Raw genomic sequence first — 5,290 nt, 5'->3', positions numbered from 1 at the left:
AAAATGTGACACTGACTTGCAGTGCTAATGCAAACCCAGCTGTAAAGAACTACACCTGGTACAGAGCTGATGGAGGCCAGGAGACTTTCATGGGGACTGGACGTGTTTTAAACATCAAAGCTTCTAGGGAGAGCGGACCTTTTTTCTGCAAGGCTGAAAATGAAGAGGGAAGTGGAAGATCGAACAACACACAGATGGATGTTCAGTGTAGGTATCGTTTGAAACATTTGCATAAATGCAGGTAGGTCAGGCTTCTTTTGTGCAGCGTTTTACAAATGAGGAATGTAAATAATCTTTGTTAATAAGCTTCTTGAAAGAGAGGCCCGTTTTTCTGCAAGGCTGAAAATGAACTGGGAAGTTTTCAATCAAACACAAGACAAATAGATGTACATTGTAGGTGTCATTCATCAATTACATTTTAAAAAATGTATGAAAATCTCTTTGTTTAACTTTAATTTCCTTTGATTGGAAACTTCAAATCCATAAAATCTTTCTTTTGTAGAGGATTAACTTTGTTGTAAATAAAGGGAGAAAAGCGTTATAGATAATGGATGGATGGATAATTTACATAGATAAAGTATTTAGTGCCTTTCTTTTAGGGTGGTGGGAGATCACTTTGGGTAATCCACCCTGAACGACCTGAATGGTAGGGGAAACACTGTGTTATATATGAGGTTCTATAATTAAATTAGAGACGAGCAAATGTTAACTTTACCCCCAAAAAGGTCTGCTTAGTAAGAATGTGCATATCAAGTAAAATTACAATCATTCAAATGAAATTGCTTGCGCGAGCAATATTGTATCCTGAGAGGACAAAACCATGCTTTGAGCGCAAAAAGAAAAATCCCAGAGAGCACTGTAGTTACGCGCTCAGGGTAAGATTTTGCTCGTGCTCAAAGCATGGTTTTCTCCTTGCAGGATACAATATTGCTCGCGCGAGCAGATAAATTCTGCAAGTGAATGCTGTGCAAGTGCTCACAAAAATAATATGCGTGTGGCTGTTTGAGTTGCACGCACAGCTCCTTTAAATTCGCACATGGATCTCGTCCGCACGCAATTTTATTGGCTGGGATAAAACGCCATAGGTTGGTTATGGAGATGTGACATAGAAGAGCGTAGTGCTGTTTCATAAGTGGAATTGTTTTCAACTGAGAGCTGAGTGAATGCGGCCTCAAGAAACTTATGAGTGCTGAAAACACTGAACTACACTGGTTTTGTATTGAAAATAGGCGCTGCCAGCGTTAAAAGCGCCCTCTGTGGACACAGGCCCAGAATGAAAACCGATTGACATGGAGGAAATTGAATTTTTCTTTGCCTCATTCACTTGGACACGCACAGCTGGTCAACTTTTTTTCTTTTTTTTTACAGCCATAAGCCTTATCTTTTACTTTTTCAAATTTGATACAGCATGGCTTTACTTGACTCTCTCCTTGTCTCTCTTCCCTACATCCATTACAGATGCTCCACAGATCATGTCCTCATCTGATTGCACCAAAACTGCTAACCAGGTCAACTGTTCCTGTGAGTCTACGGGAAATCCTCCTCCCACTTTACAATGGAGTTTGGATGGGTTAGCTGTCAATCACTCAGAAGAGTTTGCAGTCAGTTATGAGCATCGAAATGGTACAGGCGTGAGCTTCATCACCATGAGTCAAGCCCAAAGGAAGGATCACTTCACTGTGCTTTGTCGCAGCTCAAACTCTCTGGGATCTGTTGCTCAGCGATTTATTTTCTACAGCCTTCCAACATCTGCAGAAAGTCAAGGTTTGTCTCTGAACTGAGTATAACTTATTGGTAAGCGGCACATTTCATCATTTGTTCTCATAATTACTAAGTATTAACAAGAAAGCTTTATGAATGGGTAAGTGGTGAACATAAATTCCTCTTGAAAGCTTTAATATGTCCTGATTTAACAATTTACAAAATGAATAATTAATACGTGATGTCCGAATTTATTCAAATAATAATCTCTTCTGAATAAGAGCTTGAACCATAATCCCTTATTGTCCTTTGTATTTTTCAGTGATTTTGCCAGTCTTCATCGTCACCATTGTCGTCTTCCTGGTGCTAGTATGTGCTCTACTCTTTGTTATCAGGTAGGGTAACAGCAAATCAAACCAAACCGTACAGAATACCACTATGCAAAATGTTTAAAAACCTCCAACTTGGAATTTTATATTCTTTATTTGAGTGAAGATACTGATTCTATGTTTTGTTCCTCTGGTCTTCAATTTAAAATCTTTGAAATGTTTAATATTTTTTGGTATTATGAGCAAAGTCTTATCCAGGTAATTAATATTTTTCAATTGAGGCCCACAATTTCAATCAAATGTTGTGGATCGAAAATGTTGCCAATGTATTTGTGTTATTTATAGTGTCCTCTGCTCTGCGTCTGTTTGTGAGACATAAACATGAATATGCAGCTTTATGAGACACCTAAAGGACTGGAGAAACATCAGTATTTGCTGATATGTGAATTTCAGATGTACCGCTGATCTCTTACTCTCTTTTTTGCTCAAAGCAACTTTGGGATTAAATATGACTGAAGATATGTAGTTATTTAAAGCTTTGTGTACTTTTGGGTACTATTGATCATTAGAATAAAGGAGATTTGGAAAAGTATTGTTTTAAAAGAGGTCGAAAGTATCAAATTATGAAAAAAAATGTTGATAACCTTACTCTGAAGAGAGGATGCCCACAGGTGGTTAATTATGTGGTGTTTTACTGTTCTTTACTGATTGGTGTGCTGTGATACAGTTTGCAGCTTCTCAATAAGCCCCATGTTTGTAGGCAGCTGTAGCGAAGTCCGAGTGGAAAACCTGCGAGTTTTGCTCCAGTATGTTGCAACAAAAAAGTTATGGCATGAAGTAATCATGAATATTTCCTCTACTTGACAGAGTATGTCCTGTACTGTGACCTTTGCACATGCACACATAAGAATGTTGATGCTGAAATGCTGCCCGCCACCAGCCAAAGCTATAGACAGGCACTAATGCTCTACTACCTAGATGTAAACCAGCATAGTAGACAAGTGGCATGTCATAGCACAAAGAGGTTTGACTGTATTTTGATCTAGAAAATGGAGTAAAAGTTGTATGTAGGCTGTCTCGTGTTAAAGTGGTGTATCTTGACCAGAGCAATGCGTAAAAAGCACAGACATGTGGAAGTAAACCTGCAAGGAGGACCAAAGGCTGGCAGTGCTAGTACTGCTAATGCTAGTACTGCTAATGTTCGCCACACTCGGCACAACATGTTGACATCATTTTTCCTGCAGACGCTGTGATCCTGTGATCTGTTACCAGTGTTAAAATAACTAAATATGGACTGTTCCCTGAGTTTTTTCTCAACTTTAGACTAGGGAAAAACAAAGATATTTTCAGTATATTCTTGTAGGTTTATACTCTGCTGGTTTTTTCAGGGCTCAGAGGACTCAACACAACCTGCTTAAGAGTCAGGGGTCAGGTAACGCCAGCACAGTTGCTATGAGCCAACATCTACCAAGTGGAAAAGGAGATGAGGTACTTTACCTTGGAATCCAGCAGTTTTCTACTTAGTGTCACTTAAATAAGCAGAATAACCTTACAACCAACATTTCCTTTTGATTTGTAGGAACTCAACAAAACAAATGAGGGCATTTATGCTAACACCACTCAGCTGAAGAAACCAGGTGTCACCCAACCTGCAACTACCTCTGAGCCAATCAGCACCAACTTACCAAGCTCAGGCCAAAACAACACAGAAGATGCCAGGACAAGTTCAGAGAAGAAAAACGAGGAAAGCAAAGATGTGATTTACACTAGTGTGACTTGGAGGAGCAAAGGCGAGAAGGAGGGAGGAAGCTCTGGGGACACAAATCAGTCAGGTCGCTCCTATCTGGAGGAGAAGCGCTTGGATGGAGAATTGGGCAGAAATGTTGCGAGCAATGCAGTAGAGAGTGTAAATCTATACAATGAAGTGAAGCCTAGAAATGTGAAGAAGGACTCTGAATGTGAATATGCCCAGGTTAAATTTAGAGACTAGAGTGTGATGCATAATTAGATTACAGTTCTATTGCTGATTTTAGAACTTTTAAGAATGCTGTGGTCTCTTGAATGTATATTTTCTTTCAAAATAAATGTTGAAACTAGGGCTGGGTGATATGGCCTAAAAATAAAATTTTGATTTCTTACCACACCAAACTTGATTGATGATTTGAAATCGATGTTTTTTAAGCTGGAGCGTTAGATAACAAGTGTCTGCAGGCATTAGTGAAGCATGGTGGAGGTTCCTTTCAAGTTTGGGCCTCTCTGCAAATGGAGTTGGGGATTTGGTCAGAATTAATGGTGTCCTCAATGCTGAGAAATACAAGCAGGTACTTATCCATCATGTAATACCATCAGGGTAATACCATCAGGGAAGCGTCTGATTGGTGCCAAATCTATTCTGTAGCAGGACAATGACCCAAAACATACAGCCAATGTCATTAAGGGCGATCTTCAGCGTAAAGAAGAACAAGGAGTCCTGGGAGTGATGGTATGGCCTGCACAGAGTCCTGATCTCAACATTATCGAGTGTGTCTGAGATTGCATGAAGAACAACCCACCTGCTGAGATATTTCAAAAACTGTGTGCGAGTGTACCTACAAGCATTGATGCTGTTTTGAAGGCAAAGGGTGGTCACGCCAAATATTGATTTGATTTAGATGTTTCTTCTGTTCATTCACAAAATGCTTTTTGTTAATTGATCAAAAATAATTACTTCTATTTGTGAAAGCATTCTTATTTTACAGCATTTTTTCACACCTGCCTAAAACTTTTGCACAGTACTGTATCTAAATCAGACAGCCAAAAGGCAAAGAAACTCAACTTAACATCAGAAGAACCGATAATAACAAAGACAAAAAGTTCAAATGGGAAAATAATTTATAATTTAAAAAAGGGGCTGATTAGGAGAGGCTGTAGGTTTGGAAGTTGCCTATTTACTACAGATATTGAGACTTCATATCATTGTACAGCCTAACAAGTTTCTCTTTAAGTTTAGAGGGATTTTGCTGTTTCTATGTCTCTGTCACCTGACTGTTGAAGTTCATCATGTTATTCTCCCGATCTATTTTTAAAGGTGCTATAACAATAATGTTTGTAATGTATTATTATTAAAAACCAAGAAATAAGGACTTCTCTTAAATCAAGTTAAAAAAAGTAATTCCTGGTAGTCCTGCTAGTTTAGCTAAATGTCATTCATAACCGTAATGAATAGCTTTTACTACCATGTAATGTAGAGGCATATTGTGGTAATAAACTTTATTGATATA

General features: G+C 38.5%; 1 long non-coding RNA gene across 1 annotated transcript; it reads left to right on the top strand.

Annotated features, from left to right (window-relative positions):
• Positions 1-2,197: 2,197 nt before the first annotated feature.
• On the top strand, positions 2,198-3,983 carry LOC136179850 (uncharacterized). Its single transcript, XR_010666783.1, has 2 exons — positions 2,198-3,518; positions 3,610-3,983. It is a non-coding gene; the product is annotated as an uncharacterized lncRNA (long non-coding RNA).
• Positions 3,984-5,290: the final 1,307 nt, after the last annotated feature.

This window comes from Labrus bergylta, chromosome 8 (assembly GCF_963930695.1).
Source record: "Labrus bergylta chromosome 8, fLabBer1.1, whole genome shotgun sequence".
Classification (NCBI taxonomy): domain Eukaryota; kingdom Metazoa; phylum Chordata; class Actinopteri; order Labriformes; family Labridae; genus Labrus; species Labrus bergylta.
Note: the sequence above shows the minus strand (reverse complement) of the source record. Positions and strands in the feature narration are given on the sequence as shown.